The sequence below is a fragment of the Misgurnus anguillicaudatus genome, chromosome 17 (genome assembly GCF_027580225.2).
Source record: "Misgurnus anguillicaudatus chromosome 17, ASM2758022v2, whole genome shotgun sequence".
In the NCBI taxonomy this organism is placed as follows: domain Eukaryota; kingdom Metazoa; phylum Chordata; class Actinopteri; order Cypriniformes; family Cobitidae; genus Misgurnus; species Misgurnus anguillicaudatus.
The window spans coordinates 2,392,561-2,414,795 of NC_073353.2; positions in this window are offsets into that span (position 1 = coordinate 2,392,561).

The window sequence follows — 22,235 nt, forward strand, 5'->3', positions numbered from 1 at the left end:
GACTGTTGGCTTGTACAGTCAGAGTTAAACCCACAAATACATAAAAACTATCAGATCTAAAGAAGATTTGTTTGCTTCTTTCAAAACACAAAGACACTGTTGGCATCTGCTGTATCATTTGCTAATTTTATGTCCAGGAATCTTTCTCAAATTGAAACTTACATGAATCCATTTTGATTGAAAGCACTGATTGTTATGTCCAGAACTCTATATAAAATTTGAACTCAAATGTCCAGCAGAAACCTTAAGCCCACATCAGCTATGAAGACTGCTTCAGGAGACATAGGAACAGTAATATAATGAACAACCTACTGGATTTGGGTAGGCAAAATAGAACTTTCGGGCTATAAGCTGCCCACAAACTCTATCAGAGCTAAAGCAGTGACTACTTGTCAGTGGAGAACTCCACTTAAACCCTGTGGGACTTGAACCCAGGTCTCCCATATGGGAGAATCAATGCTCTAACCACTAGAACACAGAGGACGAGTTGAAACCGGACTGACAAAATCTGCTCCTGTTTATTGCTGCCTATGCTCAGACTGTTGGCTTGTACAGTCAGAGTTAAACCCACAAATACATAAAAACTATCAGATCTAAAGAAGATTTGTTTGCTTCTTTCAAAACACAAAGACACTCTTGGCATCTGCTGTATCATTTGCTAATTTTATGTCCAGGAATCTTTCTCAAATTGAAACTTACATGAATCCATTTTGCTTGAAAGCACTGATTGTTATGTCCAGAACTCTATATAAAATTTGAACTCAAATGTCCAGCAGAAACCTTAAGCCCACATCAGCTATGAAGACTGCTTCAGGAGACATAGGAACAGTAATATAATGAACAACCTACTGGATTTGGGTAGGCAAAATAGAATTTGAAGGCTATAAGCTGCCCACAAACTCTATCAGAGCTAAAGAAGTGACTACTTGTCAGTAGAGAACTCCACTTAAACCATGTGGGACTTGAACCCAGGTCTCCCATATGGGAGAATCAGTGCTCTAACCACTAGACTACAGAGGATGAGTTGAAGCCGGGCTGACAAAATCTGCTCCTGTTTATTGCTGCCTATGCTCAGACTGTTGGCTTGTACAGTCAGAGTTAAACCCACAAATACATAAAAACTATCAGATCTAAAGAAGATTTGTTTGCTTCTTTCAAAACCCAAAGACACTGTTGGCATCTGCTGTATCATTTGCTAATTTTATGTCCAGGAATCTTTCTCAAATTGAAACTTACATGAATACATTTAGCCTGAAAGCACTGAATGTTATGTCCAGAACTCTATCTTAAATTTCATCTCAAATGTCCAGCAGAAATCTTAAGCCCACATCAGCTATGAAGACTGCTCCAGGAGACATAGGAACAGTAATAAAATGAACAACCTACTGGATTTGGGTAGGCAAAATAGAATTTGTAGCCTATAAGCTGCCCACAAACTCTATCAGAGCTAAAGAAGTGACTACTTGTCAGTAGAGAACTCCACTTATACCCTGTTAGACTTGAACCCAGGTCTCCCATATGGGAGAATCAGTGCTCTAACCACTAGACTACAGAGGATGAGTTGAAGCAGGGCTGACAAAATCTGCTCCTGTTTATTGCTGCCTATGCTCAGACTGTTGGCTTGTACAGTCAGAGTTAAACCCACAAATACATAAAAACTATCAGATCTAAAGAAGATTTGTTTGCTTCTTTCAAAACACAAAGACACTGTTGGCATCTGCTGTATCATTTGCAAATTTTATGTCCAGGAATCTTTCTCAAATTGAAACTTACATGAATCCATTTTGCTTGAAAGCACTGATTGTTATGTCCAGAACTCCATATTAAATTTGAACTCAAATGTCCAGCAGAAACCTTAAGCCCACATCAGCTATGAAGACTGCTTCAGGAGACATAGGAACAGTAATAAAATGAACAACCTACTGGATTTGGGTAGGCAAAATAGAACTTTCGGGCTATAAGCTGCCCACAAACTCTATCAGAGCTAAAGCAGTGACTACTTGTCAGTGGAGAACTCCACTTAAACCCTGTGGGACTTGAACCCAGGTCTCCCATATGGGAGAATCAATGCTCTAACCACTAGAACACAGAGGACGAGTTGAAACCGGACTGACAAAATCTGCTCCTGTTTATTGCTGCCTATGCTCAGACTGTTGGCTTGTACAGTCAGAGTTAAACCCACAAATACATAAAAACTATCAGATCTAAAGAAGATTTGTTTGCTTCTTTCAAAACACAAAGACACTCTTGGCATCTGCTGTATCATTTGCTAATTTTATGTCCAGGAATCTTTCTCAAATTGAAACTTACATGAATCCATTTTGCTTGAAAGCACTGATTGTTATGTCCAGAACTCTATATAAAATTTGAACTCAAATGTCCAGCAGAAACCTTAAGCCCACATCAGCTATGAAGACTGCTTCAGGAGACATAGGAACAGTAATAAAATGAACAACCTACTGGATTTGGGTAGGCAAAATAGAACTTTCGGGCTATAAGCTGCCCACAAACTCTATCAGAGCTAAAGCAGTGACTACTTGTCAGTGGAGAACTCCACTTAAACCCTGTGGGACTTGAACCCAGGTCTCCCATATGGGAGAATCAATGCTCTAACCACTAGAACACAGAGGATGAGTTGAAACCGGACTGACAAAATCTGCTCCTGTTTATTGCTGCCTATGCTCAGACTGTTGGCTTGTACAGTCAGAGTTAAACCCACAAATACATAAAAACTATCAGATCTAAAGAAGATTTGTTTGCTTCTTTCAAAACACAAAGACACTCTTGGCATCTGCTGTATCATTTGCTAATTTTATGTCCAGGAATCTTTCTCAAATTGAAACTTACATGAATCCATTTTGATTGAAAGCACTGATTGTTATGTCCAGAACTCTATATAAAATTTGAACTCAAATGTCCAGCAGAAACCTTAAGCCCACATCAGCTATGAAGACTGCTTCAGGAGACATAGGAACAGTAATATAATGAACAACCTACTGGATTTGGGTAGGCAAAATAGAATTTGAAGGCTATAAGCTGCCCACAAACTCTATCAGAGCTAAAGAGGTGACTACTTGTCAGTAGAGAACTCCACTTAAACCCTGTGGGACTTGAACCCAGGTCTCCCATATGGGAGAATCAGTGCTCTAACCACTAGACTACAGAGGATGAGTTGAAGCTGGGCTGACAAAATCTGCTCCTGTTTATTGCTGCCTATGCTCAGACTGTTGGCTTGTACAGTCAGAGTTAAACCCACAAATACATAAAAACTATCAGATCTAAAGAAGATTTGTTTGCTTCTTTCAAAACCCAAAGACACTGTTGGCATCTGCTGTATCATTTGCTAATTTTATGTCCAGGAATCTTTCTCAAATTGAAACTTACATGAATACATTTAGCCTGAAAGCACTGAATGTTATGTCCAGAACTCTATCTTAAATTTCATCTCAAATGTCCAGCAGAAATCTTAAGCCCACATCAGCTATGAAGACTGCTTCAGGAGACATAGGAACAGTAATAAAATGAACAACCTACTGGATTTGGGTAGGCAAAATAGAATTTGTAGCCTATAAGCTGCCCACAAACTCTATCAGAGCTAAAGAAGTGACTACTTGTCAGTAGAGAACTCCACTTATACCCTGTTAGACTTGAACCCAGGTCTCCCATATGGGAGAATCAGTGCTCTAACCACTAGACTACAGAGGATGAGTTGAAGCAGGGCTGACAAAATCTGCTCCTGTTTATTGCTGCCTATGCTCAGACTGTTGGCTTGTACAGTCAGAGTTAAACCCACAAATACATAAAAACTATCAGATCTAAAGAAGATTTGTTTGCTTCTTTCAAAACACAAAGACACTGTTGGCATCTGCTGTATCATTTGCTAATTTTATGTCCAGGAATCTTTCTCAAATTGAAACTTACATGAATCCATTTTGCTTGAAAGCACTGATTGTTATGTCCAGAACTCCATATTAAATTTGAACTCAAATGTCCAGCAGAAACCTTAAGCCCACATCAGCTATGAAGACTGCTTCAGGAGACATAGGAACAGTAATAAAATGAACAACCTACTGGATTTGTTTAGGCAAAATAGAACTTTCGGGCTATAAGCTGCCCACAAACTCTATCAGAGCTAAAGCAGTGACTACTTGTCAGTGGAGAACTCCACTTAAACCCTGTGGGACTTGAACCCAGGTCTCCCATATGGGAGAATCAATGCTCTAACCACTAGAACACAGAGGACGAGTTGAAACCGGACTGACAAAATCTGCTCCTGTTTATTGCTGCCTATGCTCAGACTGTTGGCTTGTACAGTCAGAGTTAAACCCACAAATACATAAAAACTATCAGATCTAAAGAAGATTTGTTTGCTTCTTTCAAAACACAAAGACACTCTTGGCATCTGCTGTATCATTTGCTAATTTTATGTCCAGGAATCTTTCTCAAATTGAAACTTACATGAATCCATTTTGCTTGAAAGCACTGATTGTTATGTCCAGAACTCTATATAAAATTTGAACTCAAATGTCCAGCAGAAACCTTAAGCCCACATCAGCTATGAAGACTGCTTCAGGAGACATAGGAACAGTAATATAATGAACAACCTACTGGATTTGGGTAGGCAAAATAGAATTTGAAGGCTATAAGCTGCCCACAAACTCTATCAGAGCTAAAGAAGTGACTACTTGTCAGTAGAGAACTCCACTTAAACCCTGTGGGTCTTGAACCAAGGTCTCCCATATGGGAGAATCAGTGCTCTAACCACTAGACTACAGAGGATGAGTTGAAGCCGGGCTGACAAAATCTGCTCCTGTTTATTGCTGCCTATGCTCAGACTGTTGGCTTGTACAGTCAGAGTTAAACCCACAAATACATAAAAACTATCAGATCTAAAGAAGATTTGTTTGCTTCTTTCAAAACACAAAGACACTGTTGGCATCTGCTGTATCATTTGCTAATTTTATGTCCAGGAATCTTTCTCAAATTGAAACTTACATGAATCCATTTTGCTTGAAAGCACTGATTGTTATGTCCAGAACTCTATATAAAATTTGAACTCAAATGTCCAGCAGAAACCTTAAGCCCACATCAGCTATGAAGACTGCTTCAGGAGACATAGGAACAGTAATATAATGAACAACCTACTGGATTTGGGTAGGCAAAATAGAATTTGAAGGCTATAAGCTGCCGACAAACTCTATCAGAGCTAAAGAAGTGACTACTTGTCAGTAGAGAACTCCACTTAAACCCTGTGGGACTTGAACCCAGGTCTCCCATATGGGAGAATCAGTGTTCTAACCACTAGACTACAGAGGATGAGTTGAAGCCGGGCTGACAAAATCTGCTCCGGTTTATTGCTGCCTATGCTCAGACTGTTGGCTTGTACAGTCAGAGTTAAACCCACAAATACATAAAAACTATCAGATCTAAAGAAGATTTGTTTGCTTCTTTCAAAACACAAAGACACTGTTGGCATCTGCTGTATCATTTGCTAATTTTATGTCCAGGAATCTTTCTCAAATTGAAACTTACATGAATACATTTAGCCTGAAAGCACTGAATGTTATGTCCAGAACTCTATCTTAAATTTCATCTCAAATGTCCAGCAGAAATCTTAAGCCCACATCAGCTATGAAGACTGCTTCAGGAGACATAGGAACAGTAATATAATGAACAACCTACTGGATTTGGGTAGGCAAAATAGAATTTGAAGGCTATAAGCTGCCCACAAACTCTATCAGAGCTAAAGAAGTGACTACTTGTCAATAGAGAACTCCACTTAAACCCTGTGGGACTTGAACCCAGGTCTCCCATATGGGAGAATCAGTGCTCTAACCACTAGACTACAGAGGATGAGTTGAAGCCGGGCTGACAAAATCTGCTCCTGTTTATTGCTGCCTATGCTCAGACTGTTGGCTTGTACAGTCAGAGTTAAACCCACAAATACATAAAAACTATCAGATCTAAAGAAGATTTGTTTGCTTCTTTCAAAACACAAAGACACTGTTGGCATCTGCTGTATCATTTGCTAATTTTATGTCCAGGAATCTTTCTCAAATTGAAACTTACATGAATCCATTTTGCTTGAAAGCACTGATTGTTATGTCCAGAACTCTATATAAAATTTGAACTCAAATGTCCAGCAGAAACCTTAAGCCCACATCAGCTATGAAGACTGCTTCAGGAGACATAGGAACAGTAATATAATGAACAACCTACTGGATTTGGGTAGGCAAAATAGAATTTGAAGGCTATAAGCTGCCGACAAACTCTATCAGAGCTAAAGAAGTGACTACTTGTCAGTAGAGAACTCCACTTAAACCCTGTGGGACTTGAACCCAGGTCTCCCATATGGGAGAATCAGTGTTCTAACCACTAGACTACAGAGGATGAGTTGAAGCCGGGCTGACAAAATCTGCTCCGGTTTATTGCTGCCTATGCTCAGACTGTTGGCTTGTACAGTCAGAGTTAAACCCACAAATACATAAAAACTATCAGATCTAAAGAAGATTTGTTTGCTTCTTTCAAAACACAAAGACACTGTTGGCATCTGCTGTATCATTTGCTAATTTTATGTCCAGGAATCTTTCTCAAATTGAAACTTACATGAATACATTTAGCCTGAAAGCACTGAATGTTATGTCCAGAACTCTATCTTAAATTTCATCTCAAATGTCCAGCAGAAATCTTAAGCCCACATCAGCTATGAAGACTGCTTCAGGAGACATAGGAACAGTAATATAATGAACAACCTACTGGATTTGGGTAGGCAAAATAGAATTTGAAGGCTATAAGCTGCCCACAAACTCTATCAGAGCTAAAGAAGTGACTACTTGTCAATAGAGAACTCCACTTAAACCCTGTGGGACTTGAACCCAGGTCTCCCATATGGGAGAATCAGTGCTCTAACCACTAGACTACAGAGGATGAGTTGAAGCCGGGCTGACAAAATCTGCTCCTGTTTATTGCTGCCTATGCTCAGACTGTTGGCTTGTACAGTCAGAGTTAAACCCACAAATACATAAAAACTATCAGATCTAAAGAAGATTTGTTTGCTTCTTTCAAAACACAAAGACACTGTTGGCATCTGCTGTATCATTTGCTAATTTTATGTCCAGGAATCTTTCTCAAATTGAAACTTACATGAATCCATTTTGCTTGAAAGCACTGATTGTTATGTCCAGAACTCTATATAAAATTTGAACTCAAATGTTTAGCAGAAACCTTAAGCCCACATCAGCTATGAAGACTGCTTCAGGAGACATAGGAACAGTAATATAATGAACAACCTACTGGATTTGGGTAGGCAAAATAAAATTTGAAGGCTATAAGCTGCCCACAAACTCTATCAGAGCTAAAGAAGTGACTACTTGTCAGTGGAGAACTCCACTTAAACCCTGTGGGACTTGAACCCAGGTCTCCCATATGGGAGAATCAATGCTCTAACCACTAGTCTACAGAGGATGAGTTGAAACCGGGCTGACAAAATCTGCTCCTGTTTATTGCTGCCTATGCTCAGACTGTTGGCTTGTACAGTCAGAGTTAAACCCACAAATACATAAAAACTATCAGATCTAAAGAAGATTTGTTTGCTTCTTTCAAAACACAAAGACACTGTTGGCATCTGCTGTATCATTTGCTAATTTTATGTCCAGGAATCTTTCTCAAATTGAAACTTACATGAATCCATTTTGCTTGAAAGCACTGATTGTTATGTCCAGAACTCCATATTAAATTTGAACTCAAATGTCCAGCAGAAACCTTAAGCCCACATCAGCTATGAAGACTGCTTCAGGAGACATAGGAACAGTAATAAAATGAACAACCTACTGGATTTGGGTAGGCAAAATAGAACTTTCGGGCTATAAGCTGCCCACAAACTCTATCAGAGCTAAAGCAGTGACTACTTGTCAGTGGAGAACTCCACTTAAACCCTGTGGGACTTGAACCCAGGTCTCCCATATGGGAGAATCGATGCTCTAACCACTAGAACACAGAGGATGAGTTGAAACCGGACTGACAAAATCTGCTCCTGTTTATTGCTGCCTATGCTCAGACTGTTGGCTTGTACAGTCAGAGTTAAACCCACAAATACATAAAAACTATCAGATCTAAAGAAGATTTGTTTGCTTCTTTCAAAACACAAAGACACTCTTGGCATCTGCTGTATCATTTGCTAATTTTATGTCCAGGAATCTTTCTCAAATTGAAACTTACATGAATCCATTTTGATTGAAAGCACTGATTGTTATGTCCAGAACTCTATATAAAATTTGAACTCAAATGTCCAGCAGAAACCTTAAGCCCACATCAGCTATGAAGACTGCTTCAGGAGACATAGGAACAGTAATATAATGAACAACCTACTGGATTTGGGTAGGCAAAATAGAATTTGAAGGCTATAAGCTGCCCACAAACTCTATCAGAGCTAAAGAAGTGACTACTTGTAAGTAGAGAACTCCACTTAAACCCTGTGGGACTTGAACCCAGGTCTCCCATATGGGAGAATCAGTGCTCTAACCACTAGACTACAGAGGATGAGTTGAAGCCGGGCTGACAAAATCTGCTCCTGTTTATTGCTGCCTATGCTCAGACTGTTGGCTTGTACAATCAGAGTTAAACCCACAAATACATAAAAACTATCAGATCTAAAGAAGATTTGTTTGCTTCTTTCAAAACCCAAAGACACTGTTGACATCTGCTGTATCATTTGCTAATTTTATGTCCAGGAATCTTTCTCAAATTGAAACTTACATGAATACATTTAGCCTGAAAGCACTGAATGTTATGTCCAGAACTCTATCTTAAATTTCATCTCAAATGTCCAGCAGAAATCTTAAGCCCACATCAGCTATGAAGACTGCTTCAGGAGACATAGGAACAGTAATAAAATGAACAACCTACTGGATTTGGGTAGGCAAAATAGAATTTGTAGCCTATAAGCTGCCCACAAACTCTATCAGAGCTAAAGAAGTGACTACTTGTCAGTAGAGAACTCCACTTATACCCTGTTAGACTTGAACCCAGGTCTCCCATATGGGAGAATCAGTGCTCTAACCACTAGACTACAGAGGATGAGTTGAAGCAGGGCTGACAAAATCTGCTCCTGTTTATTGCTGCATATGCTCAGACTGTTGGCTTGTACAGTCAGAGTTAAACCCACAAATACATAAAAACTATCAGATCTAAAGAAGATTTGTTTGCTTCTTTCAAAACACAAAGACACTGTTGGCATCTGCTGTATCATTTGCTAATTTTATGTCCAGGAATCTTTCTCAAATTGAAACTTACATGAATCCATTTTGCTTGAAAGCACTGATTGTTATGTCCAGAACTCCATATTAAATTTGAACTCAAATGTCCAGCAGAAACCTTAAGCCCACATCAGCTATGAAGACTGCTTCAGGAGACATAGGAACAGTAATAAAATGAACAACCTACTGGATTTGGGTAGGCAAAATAGAACTTTCAGGCTATAAGCTGCCCACAAACTCTATCAGAGCTAAAGCAGTGACTACTTGTCAGTGGAGAACTCCACTTAAACCCTGTGGGACTTGAACCCAGGTCTCCCATATGGGAGAATCAATGCTCTAACCACTAGAACACAGAGGACGAGTTGAAACCGGACTGACAAAATCTGCTCCTGTTTATTGCTGCCTATGCTCAGACTGTTGGCTTGTACAGTCAGAGTTAAACCCACAAATACATAAAAACTATCAGATCTAAAGAAGATTTGTTTGCTTCTTTCAAAACACAAAGACACTCTTGGCATCTGCTGTATCATTTGCTAATTTTATGTCCAGGAATCTTTCTCAAATTGAAACTTACATGAATCCATTTTGCTTGAAAGCACTGATTGTTATGTCCAGAACTCTATATAAAATTTGAACTCAAATGTCCAGCAGAAACCTTAAGCCCACATCAGCTATGAAGACTGCTTCAGGAGACATAGGAACAGTAATATAATGAACAACCTACTGGATTTGGGTAGGCAAAATAGAATTTGAAGGCTATAAGCTGCCCACAAACTCTATCAGAGCTAAAGAAGTGACTACTTGTCAGTAGAGAACTCCACTTAAACCCTGTGGGACTTGAACCCAGGTCTCCCATATGGGAGAATCAGTGCTCTAACCACTAGACTACAGAGGATGAGTTGAAGCCGGGCTGACAAAATCTGCTCCTGTTTATTGCTGCCTATGCTCAGACTGTTGGCTTGTACAGTCAGAGTTAAACCCACAAATACATAAAAACTATCAGATCTAAAGAAGATTTGTTTGCTTCTTTCAAAACACAAAGACACTGTTGGCATCTGCTGTATCATTTGCTAATTTTATGTCCAGGAATCTTTCTCAAATTGAAACTTACATGAATCCATTTTGCTTGAAAACACTGATTGTTATGTCCAGAACTCTATATGAAATTTGAACTCAAATGTCCAGCAGAAACCTTAAGCCCACATCAGCTATGAAGACTGCTTCAGGAGACATAGGAACAGTAATATAATGAACAACCTACTGGATTTGGGTAGGCAAAATAGAATTTGAAGGCTATAAGCTGCCCACAAACTCTATCAGAGCTAAAGAAGTGACTACTTGTCAGAGGAGAACTCCACTTAAACCCTGTGGGACTTGAACCCAGGTCTCCCATATGGGAGAATCAATGCTCTAACCACTAGTCTACAGAGGATGAGTTGAAACCGGGCTGACAAAATCTGCTCCTGTTTATTGCTGCCTATGCTCAGACTGTTGGCTTGTACAGTCAGAGTTAAACCCACAAATACATAAAAACTATCAGATCTAAAGAAGATTTGTTTGCTTCTTTCAAAACACAAAGACACTGTTGGCATCTGCTGTATCATTTGCTAATTTTATGTCCAGGAATCTTTCTCAAATTGAAACTTACATGAATGCATTTAGCCTGAAAGCACTGAATGTTATGTCCAGAACTCTATCTTAAATTTCATCTCAAATGTCCAGCAGAAATCTTAAGCCCACATCAGCTATGAAGACTGCTTCAGGAGACATAGGAACAGTACTAAAATGAACAACCTACTGGATTTGGGTAGGCAAAATAGAATTTGCAGGCAATAAGCTGCCCACAAACTCTATCGGAGATAATGAAGTGACTACTTGTCAGTAGAGAACTCCACTTAAACCCTGTGGGACTTGAACCCAGGTCTCCCATATGGGAGAATCAGTGCTCTAACCACTAGACTACAGAGGATGAGTTGAAGCCGGGCTGACAAAATCTGCTCCTGTTTATTGCTGCCTATGCTCAGACTGTTGGCTTGTACAGTCAGAGTTAAACCCACAAATACATAAAAACTATCAGATCTAAAGAAGATTTGTTTGCTTCTTTCAAAACCCAAAGACACTGTTGGCATCTGCTGTATCATTTGTTAATTTTATGTCCAGGAATCTTTCTCAAATTGAAACTTACATGAATCCATTTTGCTTGAAAGCACTGATTGTTATGTCCAGAACTCCATATTAAATTTGAACTCAAATGTCCAGCAGAAACCTTAAGCCCACATCAGCTATGAAGACTGCTTCAGGAGACATAGGAACAGTAATAAAATGAACAACCTACTGGATTTGGGTAGGCAAAATAGAACTTTCGGGCTATAAGCTGCCCACAAACTCTATCAGAGCTAAAGCAGTGACTATTTGTCAGTGGAGAACTCCACTTAAACCCTGTGGGACTTGAACCCAGGTCTCCCATATGGGAGAATCAATGCTCTAACCACTAGAACACAGAGGACGAGTTGAAACCGGACTGACAAAATCTGCTCCTGTTTATTGCTGCCTATGCTCAGACTGTTGGCTTGTACAGTCAGAGTTAAACCCACAAATACATAAAAACTATCAGATCTAAAGAAGATTTGTTTGCTTCTTTCAAAACACAAAGACACTGTTGGCATCTGCTGTATCATTTGCTAATTTTATGTCCAGGAATCTTTCTCAAATTGAAACTTACATGAATACATTTAGCCTGAAAGCACTGAATGTTATGTCCAGAACTCTATCTTAAATTTCATCTCAAATGTCCAGCAGAAATCTTAAGCCCACATCAGCTATGAAGACTGCTTCAGGAGACATAGGAACAGTACTAAAATGAACAACCTACTGGATTTGGGTAGGCAAAATAGAATTTGCAGGCAATAAGCTGCCCACAAACTCTATCGGAGATAATGAAGTGACTACTTGTCAGTAGAGAACTCCACTTAAACCCTGTGGGACTTGAACCCAGGTCTCCCATATGGGAGAATCAGTGCTCTAACCACTAGACTACAGAGGATGAGTTGAAGCCGGGCTGACAAAATCTGCTCCTGTTTATTGCTGCCTATGCTCAGACTGTTGGCTTGTACAGTCAGAGTTAAACCCACAAATACATAAAAACTATCAGATCTAAAGAAGATTTGTTTGCTTCTTTCAAAACCCAAAGACACTGTTGGCATCTGCTGTATCATTTGTTAATTTTATGTCCAGGAATCTTTCTCAAATTGAAACTTACATGAATCCATTTTGCTTGAAAGCACTGATTGTTATGTCCAGAACTCCATATTAAATTTGAACTCAAATGTCCAGCAGAAACCTTAAGCCCACATCAGCCATGAAGACTGCTTCAGGAGACATAGGAACAGTAATAAAATGAACAACCTACTGGATTTGGGTAGGCAAAATAGAACTTTCGGGCTATAAGCTGCCCACAAACTCTATCAGAGCTAAAGCAGTGACTATTTGTCAGTGGAGAACTCCACTTAAACCCTGTGGGACTTGAACCCAGGTCTCCCATATGGGAGAATCAATGCTCTAACCACTAGAACACAGAGGACGAGTTGAAACCGGACTGACAAAATCTGCTCCTGTTTATTGCTGCCTATGCTCAGACTGTTGGCTTGTACAGTCAGAGTTAAACCCACAAATACATAAAAACTATCAGATCTAAAGAAGATTTGTTTGCTTCTTTCAAAACACAAAGACACTCTTGGCATCTGCTGTATCATTTGCTAATTTTATGTCCAGGAATCTTTCTCAAATTGAAACTTACATGAATGCATTTAGCCTGAAAGCACTGAATGTTATGTCCAGAACTCTATCTTAAATTTCATCTCAAATGTCCAGCAGAAATCTTAAGCCCACATCAGCTATGAAGACTGCTTCAGGAGACATAGGAACAGTACTAAAATGAACAACCTACTGGATTTGGGTAGGCAAAATAGAATTTGCAGGCAATAAGCTGCCCACAAACTCTATCGGAGATAATGAAGTGACTACTTGTCAGTAGAGAACTCCACTTAAACCCTGTGGGACTTGAACCCAGGTCTCCCATATGGGAGAATCAGTGCTCTAACCACTAGACTACAGAGGATGAGTTGAAGCCGGGCTGACAAAATCTGCTCCTGTTTATTGCTGCCTATGCTCAGACTGTTGGCTTGTACAGTCAGAGTTAAACCCACAAATACATAAAAACTATCAGATCTAAAGAAGATTTGTTTGCTTCTTTCAAAACCCAAAGACACTGTTGGCATCTGCTGTATCATTTGTTAATTTTATGTCCAGGAATCTTTCTCAAATTGAAACTTACATGAATCCATTTTGCTTGAAAGCACTGATTGTTATGTCCAGAACTCCATATTAAATTTGAACTCAAATGTCCAGCAGAAACCTTAAGCCCACATCAGCTATGAAGACTGCTTCAGGAGACATAGGAACAGTAATAAAATGAACAACCTACTGGATTTGGGTAGGCAAAATAGAACTTTCGGGCTATAAGCTGCCCACAAACTCTATCAGAGCTAAAGCAGTGACTATTTGTCAGTGGAGAACTCCACTTAAACCCTGTGGGACTTGAACCCAGGTCTCCCATATGGGAGAATCAATGCTCTAACCACTAGAACACAGAGGACGAGTTGAAACCGGACTGACAAAATCTGCTCCTGTTTATTGCTGCCTATGCTCAGACTGTTGGCTTGTACAGTCAGAGTTAAACCCACAAATACATAAAAACTATCAGATCTAAAGAAGATTTGTTTGCTTCTTTCAAAACACAAAGACACTGTTGGCATCTGCTGTATCATTTGCTAATTTTATGTCCAGGAATCTTTCTCAAATTGAAACTTACATGAATACATTTAGCCTGAAAGCACTGAATGTTATGTCCAGAACTCTATCTTAAATTTCATCTCAAATGTCCAGCAGAAATCTTAAGCCCACATCAGCTATGAAGACTGCTTCAGGAGACATAGGAACAGTACTAAAATGAACAACCTACTGGATTTGGGTAGGCAAAATAGAATTTGCAGGCAATAAGCTGCCCACAAACTCTATCGGAGATAATGAAGTGACTACTTGTCAGTAGAGAACTCCACTTAAACCCTGTGGGACTTGAACCCAGGTCTCCCATATGGGAGAATCAGTGCTCTAACCACTAGACTACAGAGGATGAGTTGAAGCCGGGCTGACAAAATCTGCTCCTGTTTATTGCTGCCTATGCTCAGACTGTTGGCTTGTACAGTCAGAGTTAAACCCACAAATACATAAAAACTATCAGATCTAAAGAAGATTTGTTTGCTTCTTTCAAAACACAAAGACACTGTTGGCATCTGCTGTATCATTTGCTAATTTTATGTCCAGGAATCTTTCTCAAATTGAAACTTACATGAATCCATTTTGCTTGAAAACACTGATTGTTATGTCCAGAACTCTATATGAAATTTGAACTCAAATGTCCAGCAGAAACCTTAAGCCCACATCAGCTATGAAGACTGCTTCAGGAGACATAGGAACAGTAATATAATGAACAACCTACTGGATTTGGGTAGGCAAAATAGAATTTGAAGGCTATAAGCTGCCCACAAACTCTATCAGAGCTAAAGAAGTGACTACTTGTCAGAGGAGAACTCCACTTAAACCCTGTGGGACTTGAACCCAGGTCTCCCATATGGGAGAATCAATGCTCTAACCACTAGTCTACAGAGGATGAGTTGAAACCGGGCTGACAAAATCTGCTCCTGTTTATTGCTGCCTATGCTCAGACTGTTGGCTTGTACAGTCAGAGTTAAACCCACAAATACATAAAAACTATCAGATCTAAAGAAGATTTGTTTGCTTCTTTCAAAACACAAAGACACTGTTGGCATCTGCTGTATCATTTGCTAATTTTATGTCCAGGAATCTTTCTCAAATTGAAACTTACATGAATGCATTTAGCCTGAAAGCACTGAATGTTATGTCCAGAACTCTATCTTAAATTTCATCTCAAATGTCCAGCAGAAATCTTAAGCCCACATCAGCTATGAAGACTGCTTCAGGAGACATAGGAACAGTACTAAAATGAACAACCTACTGGATTTGGGTAGGCAAAATAGAATTTGCAGGCAATAAGCTGCCCACAAACTCTATCGGAGATAATGAAGTGACTACTTGTCAGTAGAGAACTCCACTTAAACCCTGTGGGACTTGAACCCAGGTCTCCCATATGGGAGAATCAGTGCTCTAACCACTAGACTACAGAGGATGAGTTGAAGCCGGGCTGACAAAATCTGCTCCTGTTTATTGCTGCCTATGCTCAGACTGTTGGCTTGTACAGTCAGAGTTAAACCCACAAATACATAAAAACTATCAGATCTAAAGAAGATTTGTTTGCTTCTTTCAAAACCCAAAGACACTGTTGGCATCTGCTGTATCATTTGTTAATTTTATGTCCAGGAATCTTTCTCAAATTGAAACTTACATGAATCCATTTTGCTTGAAAGCACTGATTGTTATGTCCAGAACTCCATATTAAATTTGAACTCAAATGTCCAGCAGAAACCTTAAGCCCACATCAGCTATGAAGACTGCTTCAGGAGACATAGGAACAGTAATAAAATGAACAACCTACTGGATTTGGGTAGGCAAAATAGAACTTTCGGGCTATAAGCTGCCCACAAACTCTATCAGAGCTAAAGCAGTGACTATTTGTCAGTGGAGAACTCCACTTAAACCCTGTGGGACTTGAACCCAGGTCTCCCATATGGGAGAATCAATGCTCTAACCACTAGAACACAGAGGACGAGTTGAAACCGGACTGACAAAATCTGCTCCTGTTTATTGCTGCCTATGCTCAGACTGTTGGCTTGTACAGTCAGAGTTAAACCCACAAATACATAAAAACTATCAGATCTAAAGAAGATTTGTTTGCTTCTTTCAAAACACAAAGACACTGTTGGCATCTGCTGTATCATTTGCTAATTTTATGTCCAGGAATCTTTCTCAAATTGAAACTTACATGAATACATTTAGCCTGAAAGCACTGAATGTTATGTCCAGAACTCTATCTTAAATTTCATCTCAAATGTCCAGCAGAAATCTTAAGCCCACATCAGCTATGAAGACTGCTTCAGGAGACATAGGAACAGTACTAAAATGAACAACCTACTGGATTTGGGTAGGCAAAATAGAATTTGCAGGCAATAAGCTGCCCACAAACTCTATCGGAGATAATGAAGTGACTACTTGTCAGTAGAGAACTCCACTTAAACCCTGTGGGACTTGAACCCAGGTCTCCCATATGGGAGAATCAGTGCTCTAACCACTAGACTACAGAGGATGAGTTGAAGCCGGGCTGACAAAATCTGCTCCTGTTTATTGCTGCCTATGCTCAGACTGTTGGCTTGTACAGTCAGAGTTAAACCCACAAATACATAAAAACTATCAGATCTAAAGAAGATTTGTTTGCTTCTTTCAAAACCCAAAGACACTGTTGGCATCTGCTGTATCATTTGTTAATTTTATGTCCAGGAATCTTTCTCAAATTGAAACTTACATGAATCCATTTTGCTTGAAAGCACTGATTGTTATGTCCAGAACTCCATATTAAATTTGAACTCAAATGTCCAGCAGAAACCTTAAGCCCACATCAGCCATGAAGACTGCTTCAGGAGACATAGGAACAGTAATAAAATGAACAACCTACTGGATTTGGGTAGGCAAAATAGAACTTTCGGGCTATAAGCTGCCCACAAACTCTATCAGAGCTAAAGCAGTGACTATTTGTCAGTGGAGAACTCCACTTAAACCCTGTGGGACTTGAACCCAGGTCTCCCATATGGGAGAATCAATGCTCTAACCACTAGAACACAGAGGACGAGTTGAAACCGGACTGACAAAATCTGCTCCTGTTTATTGCTGCCTATGCTCAGACTGTTGGCTTGTACAGTCAGAGTTAAACCCACAAATACATAAAAACTATCAGATCTAAAGAAGATTTGTTTGCTTCTTTCAAAACACAAAGACACTCTTGGCATCTGCTGTATCATTTGCTAATTTTATGTCCAGGAATCTTTCTCAAATTGAAACTTACATGAATCCATTTTGCTTGAAAGCACTGATTGTTATGTCCAGAACTCTATATAAAATTTGAACTCAAATGTCCAGCAGAAACCTTAAGCCCACATCAGCTATGAAGACTGCTTCAGGAGACATAGGAACAGTAATATAATGAACAACCTACTGGATTTGGGTAGGCAAAATAGAATTTGAAGACTATAAGCTGCCCACAAACTCTATCAGAGCTAAAGAAGTGACTACTTGTCAGTAGAGAACTCCACTTAAACCCTGTGGGACTTGAACCCAGGTCTCCCATATGGGAGAATCAGTGCTCTAACCACTAGACTACAGAGGATGAGTTGAAGCCAGGCTGACAAAATCTGCTCCTGTTTATTGCTGCCTATGCTCAGACTGTTGGCTTGTACAGTCAGAGTTAAACCCACAAATACATAAAAACTATCAGATCTAAAGAAGATTTGTTTGCTTCTTTCAAAACACAAAGACACTGTTGGCATCTGCTGTATCATTTGCTAATTTTATGTCCAGGAATCTTTCTCAAATTGAAACTTACATGAATCCATTTTGCTTGAAAGCACTGATTGTTATGTCCAGAACTCTATATAAAATTTGAACTCAAATGTCCAGCAGAAACCTTAAGCCCACATCAGCTATGAAGACTGCTTCAGGAGACATAGGAACAGTAATATAATGAACAACCTACTGGATTTGGGTAGGCAAAATAGAATTTGAAGGCTATAAGCTGCCCACAAACTCTATCAGAGCTAAAGAAGTGACTACTTGTCAGTAGAGAACTCCACTTAAACCCTGTGGGACTTGAACCCAGGTCTCCCATATGGGAGAATCAGTGCTCTAACCACTAGACTACAGAGGATGAGTTGAAGCCGGGCTGACAAAATCTGCTCCGGTTTATTGCTGCCTATGCTCAGACTGTTGGCTTGTACAGTCAGAGTTAAACCCACAAATACATAAAAACTATCAGATCTAAAGAAGATTTGTTTGCTTCTTTCAAAACACAAAGACACTGTTGGCATCTGCTGTATCATTTGCTAATTTTATGTCCAGGAATCTTTCTCAAATTGAAACTTACATGAATACATTTAGCCTGAAAGCACTGAATGTTATGTCCAGAACTCTATATTAAATTTCATCTCAAATGTCCAGCAGAAATCTTAAGCCCACATCAGCTATGAAGACTGCTTCAGGAGACATAGGAACAGTAATATAATGAACAACCTACTGGATTTGGGTAGGCAAAATAGAATTTGAAGGCTATAAGCTGCCCACAAACTCTATCAGAGCTAAAGAAGTGACTACTTGTCAATAGAGAACTCCACTTAAACCCTGTGGGACTTGAACCCAGGTCTCCCATATGGGAGAATCAGTGCTCTAACCACTAGACTACAGAGGATGAGTTGAAGCCGGGCTGACAAAATCTGCTCCTGTTTATTGCTGCCTATGCTCAGACTGTTGGCTTGTACAGTCAGAGTTAAACCCACAAATACATAAAAACTATCAGATCTAAAGAAGATTTGTTTGCTTCTTTCAAAACACAAAGACACTGTTGGCATCTGCTGTATCATTTGCTAATTTTATGTCCAGGAATCTTTCTCAAATTGAAACTTACATGAATCCATTTTGCTTGAAAGCACTGATTGTTATGTCCAGAACTCTATATAAAATTTGAACTCAAATGTTTAGCAGAAACCTTAAGCCCACATCAGCTATGAAGACTGCTTCAGGAGACATAGGAACAGTAATATAATGAACAACCTACTGGATTTGGGTAGGCAAAATAGAATTTGAAGGCTATAAGCTGCCCACAAACTCTATCAGAGCTAAAGAAGTGACTACTTGTCAGTGGAGAACTCCACTTAAACCCTGTGGGACTTGAACCCAGGTCTCCCATATGGGAGAATCAATGCTCTAACCACTAGTCTACAGAGGATGAGTTGAAACCGGGCTGAAAAAATCTGCTCCTGTTTATTGCTGCCTATGCTCAGACTGTTGGCTTGTACAGTCAGAGTTAAACCCACAAATACATAAAAACTATCAGATCTAAAGAAGATTTGTTTGCTTCTTTCAAAACACAAAGACACTGTTGGCATCTGCTGTATCATTTGCTAATTTTATGTCCAGGAATCTTTCTCAAATTGAAACTTACATGAATACATTTAGCCTGAAAGCACTGAATGTTATGTCCAGAACTCTATCTTAAATTTCATCTCAAATGTCCAGCAGAAATCTTAAGCCCACATCAGCTATGAAGACTGCTTCAGGAGACATAGGAACAGTACTAAAATGAACAACCTACTGGATTTGGGTAGGCAAAATAGAATTTGCAGGCAATAAGCTGCCCACAAACTCTATCAGAGATAATGAAGTGACTACTTGTCAATAGAGAACTCCACTTAAACCCTGTGGGACTTGAACCCAGGTCTCCCATATGGGAGAATCAGTGCTCTAACCACTAGACTACAGAGGATGAGTTGAAGCCGGGCTGACAAAATCTGCTCCTGTTTATTGCTGCCTATGCTCAGACTGTTGGCTTGTACAGTCAGAGTTAAACCCACAAATACATAAAAACTATCAGATCTAAAGAAGATTTGTTTGCTTCTTTCAAAACACAAAGACACTGTTGGCATCTGCTGTATCATTTGCTAATTTTATGTCCAGGAATCTTTCTCAAATTGAAACTTACATGAATCCATTTTGATTGAAAGCACTGATTGTTATGTCCAGAACTCTATATAAAATTTGAACTCAAATGTCCAGCAGAAACCTTAAGCCCACATCAGCTATGAAGACTGCTTCAGGAGACATAGGAACAGTAATATAATGAACAACCTACTGGATTTGGGTAGGCAAAATAGAACTTTCGGGCTATAAGCTGCCCACAAACTCTATCAGAGCTAAAGCAGTGACTACTTGTCAGTGGAGAACTCCACTTAAACCCTGTGGGACTTGAACCCAGGTCTCCCATATGGGAGAATCAATGCTCTAACCACTAGAACACAGAGGACGAGTTGAAACCGGACTGACAAAATCTGCTCCTGTTTATTGCTGCCTATGCTCAGACTGTTGGCTTGTACAGTCAGAGTTAAACCCACAAATACATAAAAACTATCAGATCTAAAGAAGATTTGTTTGCTTCTTTCAAAACACAAAGACACTCTTGGCATCTGCTGTATCATTTGCTAATTTTATGTCCAGGAATCTTTCTCAAATTGAAACTTACATGAATCCATTTTGCTTGAAAGCACTGATTGTTATGTCCAGAACTCTATATAAAATTTGAACTCAAATGTCCAGCAGAAACCTTAAGCCCACATCAGCTATGAAGACTGCTTCAGGAGACATAGGAACAGTAATATAATGAACAACCTACTGGATTTGGGTAGGCAAAATAGAATTTGAAGGCTATAAGCTGCCCACAAACTCTATCAGAGCTAAAGAAGTGACTACTTGTCAGTAGAGAACTCCACTTAAACCATGTGGGACTTGAACCCAGGTCTCCCATATGGGAGAATCAGTGCTCTAACCACTAGACTACAGAGGATGAGTTGAAGCCGGGCTGACAAAATCTGCTCCTGTTTATTGCTGCCTATGCTCAGACTGTTGGCTTGTACAGTCAGAGTTAAACCCACAAATACATAAAAACTATCAGATCTAAAGAAGATTTGTTTGCTTCTTTCAAAACCCAAAGACACTGTTGGCATCTGCTGTATCATTTGCTAATTTTATGTCCAGGAATCTTTCTCAAATTGAAACTTACATGAATACATTTAGCCTGAAAGCACTGAATGTTATGTCCAGAACTCTATCTTAAATTTCATCTCAAATGTCCAGCAGAAATCTTAAGCCCACATCAGCTATGAAGACTGCTCCAGGAGACATAGGAACAGTAATAAAATGAACAACCTACTGGATTTGGGTAGGCAAAATAGAATTTGTAGCCTATAAGCTGCCCACAAACTCTATCAGAGCTAAAGAAGTGACTACTTGTCAGTAGAGAACTCCACTTATACCCTGTTAGACTTGAACCCAGGTCTCCCATATGGGAGAATCAGTGCTCTAACCACTAGACTACAGAGGATGAGTTGAAGCAGGGCTGACAAAATCTGCTCCTGTTTATTGCTGCCTATGCTCAGACTGTTGGCTTGTACAGTCAGAGTTAAACCCACAAATACATAAAAACTATCAGATCTAAAGAAGATTTGTTTGCTTCTTTCAAAACACAAAGACACTGTTGGCATCTGCTGTATCATTTGCAAATTTTATGTCCAGGAATCTTTCTCAAATTGAAACTTACATGAATCCATTTTGCTTGAAAGCACTGATTGTTATGTCCAGAACTCCATATTAAATTTGAACTCAAATGTCCAGCAGAAACCTTAAGCCCACATCAGCTATGAAGACTGCTTCAGGAGACATAGGAACAGTAATAAAATGAACAACCTACTGGATTTGGGTAGGCAAAATAGAACTTTCGGGCTATAAGCTGCCCACAAACTCTATCAGAGCTAAAGCAGTGACTACTTGTCAGTGGAGAACTCCACTTAAACCCTGTGGGACTTGAACCCAGGTCTCCCATATGGGAGAATCAATGCTCTAACCACTAGAACACAGAGGACGAGTTGAAACCGGACTGACAAAATCTGCTCCTGTTTATTGCTGCCTATGCTCAGACTGTTGGCTTGTACAGTCAGAGTTAAACCCACAAATACATAAAAACTATCAGATCTAAAGAAGATTTGTTTGCTTCTTTCAAAACACAAAGACACTCTTGGCATCTGCTGTATCATTTGCTAATTTTATGTCCAGGAATCTTTCTCAAATTGAAACTTACATGAATCCATTTTGCTTGAAAGCACTGATTGTTATGTCCAGAACTCTATATAAAAT